Below are 15867 nucleotides of genomic sequence, written 5' to 3'. Positions count from 1 at the left end.
CTAGTATCAAATGCCTTTATTTGAGGAAAAAAAAGTTACTGTGAATTTACGTCTGGTGTAGATTGTTTTTAAGTGTATCACGGAATAGGGGAAAGGAGTAGAGATTGGCTAAGGAAAAGAGTACGTGAAAAATACGGACTGGAAGAGGGGCAGTTTGATGTTTTAAGATAGCAGGGAATAACATCAATGGTGTAGAAAGAGCCGTAGTGGAGAAAAGAGTGTAGGCCAAAACAGAGCCTGGAGAACAAACAACAAACGATCAAGGACGTTAGTTACATGTGCTACTTCGAGATGAAGTTGACACGGGAGAGAAATGTAGACGAGCCATATTAGACAGTCAAAGGGCTTATCACGAAAGACTGTGTGCTATCCAGATTTAAATTTCAGGTAGTTTCACTAAAGCCCAGTACTGGATAGATCCTTCAAAAAGAACACGATCAACTCGTTCCCCACCCTTTTCCGGCCAGAGCTTGTATTTCATCTAGAGGAAGTTATAGCCTAACCACCCCACCTAGCTACACAATATGTCGGTGTCCCACTGTTGTTTTCCCACTATCCAGACACCTATTACTGGACTGTAATATAGTGTGAGTTCAGCGTTCACCTTTATGACGGCGTGGACCCTGGTGCACGATACTTCCAATAAGGTGTTTGAAGGTCTGTGGAGGATTGACAGCACACTCTTCTTCAAGAGTCGAAACCAAAGGAGGCAGTGATGTTGCAAAGTGAGATCTGGAGTGAAGTAGGCGTTAAAACTCATTCCAAAAAGCAAACAACTGGTTTCACGTCGGGAATCTGGGCAAGACCAATCCATTTCAGAAATGTTATTCTCCACTAACTATTCCCTCAAATATGCTGATTTATTGTAGAGTACATTGTCACGCTGATACTATCATTGTCATCGAACTGTTCCTATACTGTACGCAGTACACAGTACTGTAAAACATTTTCATATTCTTGTGCATTTAGAGTTTTCTTAAGCGCAATAAGGCAACCCCATCCCAACCACGGAAACACCCCCATACCGTAACACCACCTCCTCTGTACTTCACTGTTGGAGTTACATGGGGTGGCCCTTTGCTGTTCCTTATCTATATAAACGGTTTGGGAGACAATCTGAGCAGTCATCTTCGGCTGTTTGCAGATGACGCTGTCGTTTATCGACTAATAAAGTCATCAGAAGATCAAAACAAACTGCAAAACGATTTAGAAGAAATATCGGAATGGCGCGAAAAGTGGCAGTTGACCCTAAATAACGAAAAGTGCGAGGTCATCCACATGAGTGCTAAAAGAACCTCGTTAAACTTCGGTTGCATGATAAATCAGTCTAACCTTAAAGTCGTAAATTCAAGTAGATACCTAGGTATTACAATTACGAACAACTTAAATTCGAAGGAACACACAGAAGAAGTTGTGAGGTAGGCTAACCAAAGACTGCGTTTTATCGGCAGGACTCTTAGAAATGTAACAGACCTACTAAGGAGATTACCTACACTACGCTTGTCCGTCCTCTTTTAGAATACTGTTGCGCGGTGTGGGATCCTTACCAGATAGGACTGACGGAGTACAACAAAACTGTTCAAAGAAAGGCAGCACGTTTTGTATTATCGCGAAATATGGGAGAGAGTGTCACAGAAATGATACAGGATTTGGGCTGAAAATCAATAAAAGAAAGGCGTTTTTCCTTGCGACGGAATCTTCTCACGGAATTCCAATCACCTACTTTCTCCCCCGAAAGTGAAAATATTTTGTTGACACCGACCTACATAGGAACGATCACCACGATAAAATAAGGGAAATCAGAGCTCATACGGAATGATAGGTGTTCATTCTTTCCGCGCGCTATACGAGGAGACGGCTTATAAAACACTAATACGACCTATTCTTGAGTTCTGATCGAGCGTTTGGGATCCCTATAAGGTCGTATTGAGGGAGGACATACAAGCACTTCAGAGGCGGGCTGCTAGATTTGATCATCACGCGAGTGTTACGGAAATGCTTCAGGAACTAAAGTGGGAGTCTCTAGAGGAAAGGAGGCGTTCTTTTCGTGAATCGCTACTGAGGAAATTTAGAGAACCACCATTTGAGGCTGACTGCAATACAATTTTACTGCCGCCAACTTACATTTCGCGGAAATACCCCAAAGATAAGAGAGATTACGGCTCGTACAGAGGAATATAGACAGTCATTCTGTTTGGGAGTGGAACAGGGAGAGAAGATGCTAGTTGTGGCACGAGGTACCCTCCGCCACGCACCGTATGGTGGACTGCGGAGTATGTATGTAGATGTAGATATAGCATTCTCTAACACCGTCTTATTGTCGTATATTATCGTACAGGTAATTGTTTACTATGTCCACATTATGCTGCTCTCCTGATCTTCATTTGGTAATTTTGCGCAGTACTGCCACAATGAGAACATATTCAGTTTTCATGTTGCTTGCTTTATGTTTATCATCTCATTGTCGTTTTGGAGACTTCACTATTATACATGGGACATAGTAAAACATTTCATCCACGACGACCTAAATAAATATGACGCGTTAACACCTCGTCTACAATAAGGGAACTAGACGAACGCAAGTTATGATTCGAAAATTATGTCAGAATATCATCAATAGCTTCTCCATACGAGTTGTGCCGCCATTCGTCTGAAGTTATTTAGGGAAACCACGATGAATCTAAATCTGGATGGCGAGATGGTGACGGTGGTAAGAAGTTCATTCCTTTCGAATGTGAGTCCAATGTCTTAACAACTGGTAACAGAGAATCACATAAACCTCCGTGAGAACACATCATGAAAGGTGCTGCATAACACAAGACGGGCTACTTTGAAAATTTCGTGAACTTAATAACACTGCTCCCTGCATGCAAATCTTGAAAACAGCACGATAACGTCAGAGCGGTGGGTGGGGAAGAGGGAAGGGGTTATTAGGGCACAACAGTAGCAGAGCGGAAATAAGATTTTTCTGCTGTGAGTAGAGCGAGAACAATGAAGCGTGGGGAGGGGGGAGGCAGGTGGGGTTGCGAATCGAACGAGAAAGCAAAGTGAAATACTCAAATGTACTCTCTATAAGAAGGATTACGAAATGTAACTGCGCGTGTAGAATTAGACGGTACTTAACTGTACAACACAGTAATTACTAGTGTTATTTTTCACGTTTGAAGACTATTTTCTCGCTCGCATACAAAATATAGTTGGCAGTTCTGATTTTTTAAATTTTACTACTGGTGTTATTATTGTTATTATCAGTTGCTTCGGGGCTTCAGATAATTCTTAGGTTTACAACCAGTCAGATTTTTCTGTTGTTACGAACCTTTATTGAATGTCGCCGAAATAGAAATCAAATACTTTCAACACAATGCAACATGCAATGTTACGATCTGTGCAGTTCAGCTGACATGGATCACAAACAAGTTTCAAACTAGGAGACAAGATCAATCTTGATTCCCTTCTACGTTATCAAAAGTCAGTTCTCTAGGCCAGTTTGAGATTAGTATGAAGGCTTTCATGACCGGATGACATATCTTCCGGTAAACCTTCCGGGATGTAAGGTCGGGGTCCATGAAACTCTTCAGCTCCTAACATTTCGTCCAGAGCTGCGCTGGAGCTGAAGAGTTTCATGGAGCACGACCTTACATCCCGGAAGGTTTACCAGTTTGAGATTGTTCTGAAAGGTTTCTTGCATTCATGTCGTTGGATGCCCGAGTTAGGTTACACTTTATCCAAACAATCCAAGACAAAATGTTGCTTTCAGAACACATTTTGTAAAACTTTAGTGGTACCAGTCAACATTATAAACCAGATATCATGAAAATACTGTAATAATGCATAATCATGAGCAATGTGGAGTTTTGTAAGCAAAATTAGTGTTATAGATGGAATCGAAGTTGATTACGCCTTCCTTACGTTTATTGTCTGTTTCTCCACTTAATCAGTAGCATTTTCTGTTCGTTAATTTCGATAATATCCAACAGAATTTCTTGAATATATCTGGTTTCGCATTTCAAATTTTTAATTTTCTGTATCAACCTAACATTAGTAGCACGTGAGTAAACACATATTTTCCATTTATTTTGCACCTTTATTTCATAGCTCTTTGGATGCGCTGGATTCTGTCATTTGAGGATTTAATTTCTGATAATTAAATTAAAAGGGTGGCATCCATATTGATATTAATCATGTCGTAAGATGTACACATTCTAACGAAATATGCTTACGGTTTAAGCGTCAAACTAATTGTATCTTCAAAATCATATTGAGTGGAAAACTATCAAACGTTAGTTTTATGTGCTTCCATCACGTTATGTTCTTAGAGGACAAGCCAAAAACTCCAGAATTAGTTGCATAAAAATGGCAGTTTCAGTATCTTGTCCACACCTACAAAAGAGCTACCGCTTTACACTGTATTGTACCAAAAGAAGGTGTTAGATTCTAAAATTTAGGGAGATGGATAGCGTGATAACTTATTGGTCAGCTGCATCAAGTCGTGTTGCTGTTAGCCACTAACATTTAAAGTTTTCATTTTGAGATTGCTTATTTGGGAAAGTCATATCTCAGTCCCTCCATACCATATTGTACCTCTTTCCAGTTCTGGTTAGGCAAAAAACCATAAGCTTTTCTGCAGCTTCACATGCAGAAAAGTTTTCTTTATTTTATAGCCTTCGTCGCCCCTTGCTACAATGCACATACATTTAGCACTTCATCAATTCACTTCTGCAACACCCCAATTAAAGTGTCTTCAAGTTCTTATTTAAATGTTTCACCACTATCGTCGTTATTTTCATATAAAACTAAGCACCAAACATATAGTATTATAACTCTCCTCTCTCTTTTCTTTTTTTTTTTTTTTTGCTTTTTTTTAATTCGCAAACAACGCCTGAGAGCGAAATGGAAAATTTTGTTATTAAATTCAGAATCAGTTGAATTTTCTTTTTAAAAAGTAACCGTCACGACCGTTTATTGGACACAGCCTATAGATATACTCCTTTTCAGGTTCTACGATATGATAATGGATATGTTTAAAGTCACCTATGGAATGCATTAGGTCTATTTTCTGATTTTTAATAATATTTTCACATGTTATGAATGTATTTCTCAATTATTGAGGACGTTGTCACGTAGCTGACCACGTAACTTTCCTTAGAGCAACACTTGTACTTTCTCCATACTGTACTGTTACATCCTTGCTATTTACACAAACTGCAGTAGGTATGGATAAATTCACGCGTTTTATTTTCTAGATCTGTTAATATTACAGTCCTGTAATTTGTGTAAGGCGTACTCTATTACTCTCGTTTCAAAGTTTTACATATGAAGATAATCTATGTACCATTTTGAAATAGGTTACAAAATAAAAAAACGTAATTAGCTGCCCAATCGGTGTTTCTTCTTTACAAAAGAGCGCTCAATATTTCTCTAAAAATCTGTATCTTCAGTTGTGAAATTAAAGTCATGTGGGGAAATACATCATTACCGGAAAACAACGCAATCGTGCCCGAAACTATACGTCATCAGCAACCATAAAAATGAACATATTTACAGAAAGCAGAAATATAGCTGAAATCTGCACCGGAAAATTTTAAGCAACAGCTCGATGTTACATAGACATGGGATAATCTGAAAAAAGGTAGTGTTGGGAGGGGTGGGGGGCAGTGTTATACATGCGATACTATTGGTCAGACTTCGCTATTCTTGACCTTCTGTGATTGCAGGTATGTGTATTGTAATCGTGCCGTTATCGGTCCGTATAGCAATCATAAACCTACTGGCTATGGCGGATCTGTAATTTCGTCTTTGGAGTCGGACGGGATGGAATAAAAGGCAGCTCACTTGAATCCTTGAACTTCAACTAAACGTAGACTTCAAATCTCGATATCGGTGCGCAGTTGTGAAGACACTCGCATTTGGACAGGATTTTTACTCCAATCAGACCTGGATAATGTTCTCTCTGGCTCCTCAAGATCATCTCAGGCTAATACTTGAGTCACGCTCTTATCAACATCATAGCCTCCTCACACCTTGTGCACCTTAGCTAGTCCTGTGGAGCTAGTGACACCTATGTCTTCGTCTCACAATTCTTTATTCTGGCAGGAAGAACTTGTGGTTCCGGAAATCGCCAGGTTAAGGACAAAACTAAAGAGCGACGCCCGCAAACTTTCTTTGTAGGTTCCTCAGCAGGGTTCGAAAGTAAATTACGGGAAAAGATGGATACCGTTTGAATGCTCAACGCATCTACAATGATAAAACAACACAATTAAAAGAACGTACTAGATAAAGACAGAAATTCTAAGTCAAAAAGTCGTAGTAATGCTACTGCACAACTCTTCACGGACCAACGCAGAGCTTCGTATAGTCAGTGTATCTCACATACTTTCATATGCTCCTCAGATATTATCTCGCGCAATTGACAGGACATTGACGTTAAGGTCTTAACAACGACCTGAAAATTGATTTCTGGAGGAAAATTCTACCCCTGCAGCGGAGTCTGAACAAAAGGGGTTTTACCTTGTAGATTAGAAATGTATGCTATACTGTGTCGATGTGTTAGATCTGATTTCCCTTGCGTGGAGAGTTGAATATTTTCCTCTGCACGTATCTGGCAGAAATCTTTGAAGATGGGAGATCTTTTGTTAAGCTAGAAAATTGTTAGGAGAAAGATACTGACGTAAATACTTAGGAATAGATGAAAGAATTACATGACGAAAAATTGGGTCAAGTTACAGCAGCTTTTTCAGTTTTTATTTTTTCCTTGAAGCTTCTTCAGTAGAAAGATTGCGTCGCACCATATCGTGCTGTTATGGAAGTTCGTGCTCGTCGAAACCTTATAATCTTCTCGCTACCAGATGCTCACGCTGTGATATACAAGATTACCTCGCAGAGATTATTCCTCCAGGAAATGGGATTACCTTCCGGCGAATTCTTCATGCTGCCTTCGGCGTTATTCGATGCTAGGTTTACACAGCACGCTACTGAAACACTAAGGTGACCGTTCTAAATGTTGATGTTCATTTTATTTCGTTTGTATATTGGTTCTTCTATTAATGCTAAGAATTATTTCGTGCTGAGCGTATATGCGTACACACTTTTCTGTACCCTATTTTCCACAAAATATTATTTCCTTACGATCTACTTCTCATGTTATTAGTCTATTTTCATCTCGAATTAAGTGGCAACCAAAAACGAAAATATGCCATTCTAATTGTGAAGATTCAGCAACTAAAGCAACCTAATGATTAAATTTTTATTTTTACCTTTTATACCGCATGTTGGTGTTGAAGAAGTGTAGTAAACTTTGACTTCGTTTACTTTATTACACCATTTGCTACTGCAGTTACAATTTTTAAAAGTTTACTTTGTCTTTATCACAACGCATTTTGACGATTAACTCTCGTTGTGAAATACTTTTCTTAAATTACCTTTGACGTGTTAAATGTAGTACCTGCTGTATCTACTACTGTCACTGGTTCTGGTGGTATCGGCGATTATTAGTATAGAAATGTGTTGCACCTGGATACATTTCTCAGTATTCAGCTACCTGTGCACTCTGAGGCGACAAAATTCATGGAATACCTCCTGATATCATGTCCTTTTAGCCGGCACAGTACAGCAAGTGGCACGAACTCTAAGTGGAACGAACTTAACAAGTCGTTGGAAGTCCCCTGGAGAAATACTGAGCCATGCTGCCTCAACAGCCGTCCATAAAAGCTAAAGCCGATGCAGTATTGTGCGTACGAAAAGACCTGTCGATTATGTCCCATAAATGTTCAATGAGATTCATGTCGGGCGATCTGGGGGACCAAATCATTCACTCGAACAGTCCAGAATGTTCTTGAAACCAGTCGTGAACAAATGTGGACCAGTGACAAGCACCGAACGTAAATATTTCCGGTCAGTGATCCGTTCAATTGGACCAGGACCCATTCCATTCCACGTAAACACAGACCACACCTGTGTGGCGCTACCATCAATTGCTTAGTGCCTTGTTGACAACTTGAGTCCATGGATTCGTGGGATCAGCGCCACACTCGAACCCTACCATCAGCTATTAACAACTGAAATCTAGACTCGTCTGACCAGACCAGCCGTCTAGGGTCCAGCCAATACGGTCACGAGCCCAGCAGAGGATCTGCAGGCGATGTCGTGCTGTTAGCAATAGCACTCGCGTCGGTCTTCTGGTGCCATAGCCCATTAACACAAAACTTCGGCCCACTGTGGTAACTGATGAGTTCATCGTACGTCTCACATCGATCTCTGCGGTTATTTCACGAAGTGTTGCTTTCCTATTATTACTGACAACTCTACGCAAGCGCCGCTGCTCTCAGCCGTTAAATGAGGTTTTGCCGTCAACCGGTTTCAACCCGGGATGGGGTCTTCTTCAGGGCAATTTGCACTGTAAAGTTGTAATATTAGTAAGTAATCGTGTACGTAATCTACAAGCAATTAGTCAAAGTAACATAAATAAACAGATTTTTATGCCCATTTGGTCGCTCGCTGGAGTCGTCACCCTGCCTGTGCACGATTGGTAAATATGCATGGTTGGCTCTCTGCATGAGCTTAAATAACGGCCAACAATACGTGGGCAGACGGTAACGCCCTCCACGGTGACCGACGGTAGTTACATGCTTAAGCAAGAAATCTAGGCGCTTCAGTCTGGAAACGCGTGACCGCTACGGTCGCAGGTTCGAATCCTGCCTCGGGCATGGATGTGTCTGATGTCCTTAGGTTAGTTAGGTTTAAGTAGTTCTAAGTTCTAGGGGACTGATGACCACAGATGTTAAGTCCCATAGTGCTCAGAGCCATTTGAACCATTTTGAACCAAATTTCCATTTTCAACACGATTTAATACGTTAAGACATTAGCGAGACTCCGTTAAGTTGGAAAGACCCTCTTCTTTTTCAAGGCACAAGACGATGCATGACCTTCGAGGTATGGCTTAACTGTGATTCTAAAAATGTAGCATTCCACTCACCATAAGATTCTATAACTGAATATTTAACAAATATACTCCAAGTAGCTTTAATACACTGTACACTACTTATATGTGTAGGACGCGAAATATTTACAAATGCTGCACGAAACAGAACGTCGTGTCTAGCAACAACAAAAACTATGAAAAATGACTGAAGCTGTTTACGGCCCATTAACACAGTGGAGGTAAGCTGCGCCATTTTTCTTTAGCACCCTCTAGCTGCACGCAACATTACCGAGGCGCGGAGATTCCAGAGTGTTCCACGACTACATGAGAGGTTCTATTAATTAAATACTTTATTCTGGTACAATAATGACTGTCGAATGCTGGTTTTTTTTCAATATTATGATTCTTCACGCTGACGCACCTGCCTAGGAAAGTCACTTGTTCCTAGGAAAAGTAGGGAATTTAAAGTAAGAGTTGGAACATACGCGCTAATCATCATACACTGAAGAGCCAAAGAAACTGGCACACCTGCATAATATCGTTTAGGCCCCCCGCGAGCACACTGAAGTGCCGCAACACGACATGGGATGAACTCGACTAATGTCTGAAGTAGTGCTGGAGGGAACTGACTCCATGACTCCTGCAGGGCTGTCCATAATTCCTTAAGAATACGAGAGGGTGGAGATCTCTTCTGAACAGGACGTTCCATGGCATCCCAGATATGCTCTATAATATTCATGTCTGGGGAATTTGGTGGCCAGCGGAAATGTTTAAACTCTGAAGAGTGTTCCTCGAACCACTCCGTAGTAATTATAGACGTGTTGGGTGTCGCATAGTCCTACTGGAATTGCCCAAGTCCATCGGAATGCACAATGGACATGAATGGATGCAGGTGATCAGGCAGGATGTTCACATAAGTGTGACGTCAGAATCATATTTAGACGTATGGGGGGTCCCACATCACTCCAACTGCACACTCCCCACACCATTACAGAGTCTCCACCAGCTTGAACGGTTCCCTGTTGACATGCAGAGTACAGGGATTCATGAGGATGTCTCCATACCCGTACACGTCCATCCGCTCGATACAATTTTATGCGAGACTCTTCCGACCAGGCAACATGTTTCTAGTCATCAACAGTCCAATGTCTCTACTGACGGTCCGAGGCGAGGTGTAAAGCTTTGCGTCGAGCAGTCATCAAGGGTAGCTTCGCCTTCGAAAGACCATATCGATGGTATTTCGTTGAATGGTTCGCACGCTGACACTGGTTGATGGCCCAGCACTGAATTCTGCAGCAATTTGCGGAAGGGTTGCACTTCTGTCACGCTGAACGATTCTCTTCAGTCGTCGTTGATCCCGTTCTTGCAGTATCTTTTTCCAGCCGCAGCGATGTCGGAGATAGATTCCTGATGTTCATGTTATACGTTACACGTGAAATGCTCGTGCAGGAAAATCCCCACTTCATCACTACCCTGGAGATCATGTGTCCCATTGCTCGTGCGCCGACTGTGACACCACCTTCAGACTAACCTTGATAACCTGCCATTGTAGCAGCAGTGAACGATCTAACAACTGCGCCACACACTTGTCTTACATAGTCGTTGCCGACCGCAGCGCCGTATTCTGCCTGTTTCCATACCTCTGTAATTGAATACGCATGTCTATACAAGTTTCTTTGGCACTTCAGTTGATTTAACGTCCTCTGACTGCTGTTGTTCCCACACCTAAAAGGTATCTGGCTAAAGGGCATTTTAAGCTCAATGATAAGGTTATGGCTGGCAGCCTTAAATTGATATTTTGAATTCATTCCTTAGTCATTCTTTAGGGATGGATTCTGCTCACCGGAAAAATGGTGGAGAATGAGTATTGTCCTAAAATAGTATTTTTTTTTAAATGAGTGTATTTTTCATCTAAAACAGAGTTGAAACTGGTGGGCTAGCGGTAAAGTGTGAATCTGGGAAACGAACCCTAGGGCATCACACCCCGGTCGGACCACGGAAATTTTTCAGTGTGCTTTTAGTCTAGACCACCTCTCAACGATGTGTACTCCACCACTGAGAAGCCAGGAAAGACAGGCGATCCACATCCTCTTTAAAACTCAGGTCCCCTCTCTCCGGTTGGACGAGGAGGTTAGGGACACAAAAGTCGTCGAAGTGGTATCTAATGGAAAGACTTGTACTCGACCATTGAGCAACACGATATTATTATTATCTAAAAAAAATAATCATCCGTAAAAAGGCCAGGAAACTTTCACCTTGACAACATACTTACAATAAACGTTAAGTTGCGAGCCGTAGGATACATCCGAGATATGACTCACTTACCCCTTCCCGTACTGCAGAAAATCGACATGAGTGAAGATGGCGCAAAATTAAGATACAGGGCTCGTATTCGAGAGAATCTAGCGACTATTTTTTTCTTTTTCTACGGTTTCGCGAAACAGTTGCAAATGTCGGCAAGCTTCCCTGAAAACAATTACGGTAGCTTTTCATTCAATCCTTCTACAACTGAACTATAGCGGAGATCTCAGTCGATCAGTAGTGTAAATAGGCAGCTTCAGTGATTCTCAAAACCAAGAAAACATTTTGAGTCCCTAAAGTTGAACATTAATACGAACATTCTGGACTGCATAATCAGTTCTCCAAATGTTTGTACTGACGGCGGTTGCGCGTGGGTTTTAATAACGCCATTACAAATGATTCACGTGTACAACGCACTTGTAGTCTCATTTCACAACTGCATACGAAATTATCACTGCATAAAAGTCCATACGAACATTCTTTCTACATGCTTCAAAGGCACTGAGAAGTAATTCACCCCACACAACAGCTTTTCTTAGAGTATTTGCCTTGCGCACTTCCGTTGTGCCACTTCACTCGTCCGGCAAACCTTCATGTGTTGCCTAGCGTTTCTTGTTAGGTTTGCAGATAACTACCTCCACGTTTGCGTGCTCAGGACTCGAGATAACGGCCTGTTTATCGGCTCCCTTGCTTTACGGAACTGTTTAAAGGCAAACGGTGGTCTCCAGCGCGAAAGAGAAGCCGTTTCGCGATCTGAGGAAAGCTATGAATCCAATTTTGCGTGTACAGTTTCTGATAATCCACTGATGCAAACTTTGATATTCTTTGGTACAGCGGAGACCTAAGCGAGATATGGGAATATTGGTAGATATGGCCTGCTGGCACGTTCTTTGCTGCGGAAATGAGATTTCGAAAGATCATGCAATATGAATCATGGTATTATTTGATGGCTTAGAGACAACATTAAATCAAGGTCTCGTTTCCTACAGCTGTAAAACTGGCCAAAAACTGGAACTAAATACTAATAAAGACTAGTGAACTTGGTAAGAGGTCTCAACCTTTCTGTTCCGATTCATGTGTTTGAAGTCAGATAGTATGATAACGCTCTCTGAAAGCAGCACGAAGCTGATACAACAGGTTGCCCTCTTCTATTCAGTGATCTGAATGACCGTCTAAATAGGCATTCCTCAAACCACTGTCACGCGACTGGCGGATGGTGTTTTGTGCAACTATTTGCGTCTTTTTCCTCTCCCGCTCTTGAATCAACTGCAGGAAAAATTACTATCTCTATGCGGTCGGATAGTATGGGAATAGAATCGTTTACCGATCTGTCTTGAATAATGATTCTGTTAACTTACAGTGCACGGTTTTTCAGAGTTCCATGTATATAAGAGGCAGTCAAATGAAAACGAGACAAATTGAAAAAAGTAAGTAAACTGTTCATTATTTCAACTGTAATCGGCGGTAACCATTAACACATGTATCCCGCTTTGAGACAAGACGGTCAAAGCCTTAATGGAAAAATGCTTATGGTTGACAACCGAACCACGATTCTACGCAGGCGTTCACCTCCTTCTCCGAAGCAAACTGACGGACACGAATGTATTTCGTAAAGGCTCCAAAACATTAAAATCGCATGGAGAGATATTGCAAATGAATGGGGTATGTGCAAGGCCTTCCTAGGGAAACTTGCACAGTATAGTACAAACAATAGGTACGCCAGCTTCGGGAAAGTCACATGATCCTTTTCTTTGACTGCAAGGACCTGCTGCTCATTGACAGTCTGAAACACGGTGCCATAATTAACTTACAGCAGTACGTGGACACTTTGCAAAAACTGAAGCGCGCCATCAAGTTTAACATCCAGGAATGCTGATGGACGACGCTTCGTTGTAGCAGGATAATGCCCACTCAAATGTTGTTAAGATTGTTTCACCTACGGTTCAGACTTTTCGCTAAGAGGCCCTTATACATACTCCATACAGTCTCGATCTCTCCCCACGCAATTTCCGTATTTTTGGAGCCCTGCGGAAAGACACTTGTGGTGGTCGCTTTTTTTGGGACGGAGGGGTGCACACGTGGATACAGTGACGGCCCCATTGTCTATCGAAAACATTTTTCCGTGAAGCCATTGACCATTTTGTCCTGTACCTGATGTTGTTCAAAGTTGACGCTGAATAATATTTCTTGGCGTGTCAGTACAGAATTCTCTAGCCAGTTGTCCACATACTAATTCAGGCGTTGTCACGTTGAGATCTCCTGTGACAACCATTCAGAGGCTTAGTAAGATACTAGGGAGGTCTTTAGTCCAATGATCTTTGGTATTTGATTGAGGCCTTTCGATGATTTAGTGGACTGGAGTTTGGTACATATACACTCCTTGAAATGGAAAAAAGAACACATTGACACCGGTGTGTCAGACCCACCATACTTGCTCCGGACACTGCGAGAGGGCTGTACAAGCAATGATCACACGCACGGCACAGCGGACACACCAGGAACCGCGGTGTTGGCCGTCGAATGGCGCTAGCTGCGCAGCATTTGTGCACCGCCGCCGTCAGTGTTAGCCAGTTTGCCGTGGCATACGGAGCTCCATCGCAGTCTTTAACACTGGTAGCATGCCGCGACAGCGTGGACGTGAACCGTATGTGCAGTTGACGGACTTTGAGCGAGGGCGTATAGTGGGCATGCGGGAGGCCGGGTGGACGTACCACCGAATTGCTCAACACGTGGGGCGTGAGGTCTCCACAGTACATCGATGTTGTCGCCAGTGGTCGGCGGAAGGTGCACATGCCCGTCGACCTGGGACCGGACCGCAGCGACGCACGGATGCATGCCAAGACCGTAGGATCCTACGCAGTGCGGTAGGGGACCGCACCGCCACTTCCCAGCAAATTAGGGACACTGTTGCTCCTGGGGTATCGGCGAGGACCATTCGCAACCGTCTCCATGAAGCTGGGCTACGGTCCCGCACACCGTTAGGCCGTCTTCCGCTCACGCCCCAACATCGTGCAGCCCGTCTCCAGTGGTGTCGCGACAGGCGTGAATGGAGGGACTAATGGAGACGTGTCGTCTTCAGCGATGAGAGTCGCTTCTGCCTTGGTGCCAATGATGGTCGTATGCGTGTTTGGTGCCGTGCAGGTGAGCGCCACAATCAGGACTGCATACGACCGAGGCACACAGGGCCAACACCCGGCATCCCGGCATCATGGTGTGGGGAGCGATCTCCTACACTGGCCGTACACCTCTGGTGATCGTCGAGGGGACACTGAATAGTGCACGGTACATCCAAACCGTCATTGAACCCATCGTTCTACCATTCCTAGACCGTCAAGGGAACTTGCTGTTCCAACAGGACAATGCACGTCCGCATGTATCCCGTGCCACCCAACGTGCTCTAGAAGGTGTAAGTCAACTACCCTGGCCAGCAAGATCTCCGGATCTGTCCCCCACTGAGCATGTTTGGGACTGGATGAAGCGTCGTCTCACGCGTTCTGCACGTCCAGCACGAACGCTGGTCCAATTGAGGCCCCAGGTGGAAATGGCATGGCAAGCCGTTCCACAGGACTACATCCAGCATCTCTAAGATCGTCTCCATGGGAGAATAGCAGCCTGCATTGCTGCGAAAGCTGGATATACACTGTACTAGTGCCGACATTGTGCATGCTCTGTTGCCTGTGTCTATGTGCCTGTGGTTCTGTCAGTGTGATCGTGTGATGTATCTGACCCCAGGAATGTGTCAATAAAGTTTCCCCTTCCTGGGACAATGAATTCACGGTGTTCTTATTTCAATTTCCAGGAGTGTAGATAAAACATTAGTCAAGTGTAAATAATATCTGTTTATTCAATTTATTCAGGAACAGTTACAGGAAGAAACAAGCTACAGTTTCTTGTGCAGATCTGATGTGAGCCACAGGAAGAGATAATGCTATCAAGGAACTCCGTGGGAAATTTCGTGACAACACCCTAGCACACTGAGGCGTGGCACGAGACCTGGGTCTGCAAGTCAATGTCCGCTACGACCGTTCGGCCCAGGATCGGGGCTGGTCAGGAGGTTAGTCCGGAAGAGGGACCGCGGTAAGGTTGGCGCAACTGCCCAGAGTGACTCCCGACAACGAATGAGACCTCGAAGGCCGTACGCTGGCCTAGGCGGAGGTATACAGCGTGGACTATTTTCAGGCAAGTGACTTGCGTATGATGATGATAATGATAGTGTTTGATTTTTGGGGCGCACAACTGCTCGGTCATCAGCGAAGTCCCAGTTTTTACACAGTCCAATCTAGCCACTGTCAAGAATGATGATGATGATGATGAAATGGAAACACAAAAACCCAAACCCTGGGCAGAGAAAATTCCCAACTCGGCCGAGAATCGAACCAGGGTCCCCGTGATCCAGTGACTCGCGGAGGGAAACCGTTCCCCGCTGTATGTGCCTCCTGTTCTCGATAGAAATGCCACCTGTCAGGGAGAGTAGCGGCTTCAGTGATGGCGGCCTGAGTTCTTACCGATAACAAACCGTATTGTTATTGATGTTGTGCTAGCTTGCTGCTACCCACGGATGATGTTACTGCACTTGGCCTGCCGTTGCTGGAAACACGTCGGGACGTTACAGTAAACAACTACAGTGATGACTTGATGACTAAAGAGAA

At 43.4% G+C, this 15867-nt stretch overlaps 1 protein-coding gene across 1 annotated transcript in view; it reads left to right on the top strand.

Annotated features, from left to right (window-relative positions):
• LOC126354637 (echinoderm microtubule-associated protein-like CG42247) overlaps positions 1-15867 on the top strand; it is a 287858-nt gene that overhangs the window by 150785 nt on the left and 121206 nt on the right. The gene's annotated exons all lie outside the window — the stretch shown is intronic.

This window comes from Schistocerca gregaria, chromosome 3, assembly GCF_023897955.1.
Source record: "Schistocerca gregaria isolate iqSchGreg1 chromosome 3, iqSchGreg1.2, whole genome shotgun sequence".
Taxonomy (NCBI): Eukaryota; Metazoa; Arthropoda; class Insecta; order Orthoptera; family Acrididae; genus Schistocerca; species Schistocerca gregaria.
This window is presented reverse-complemented; position numbering and strand designations above follow the sequence as displayed.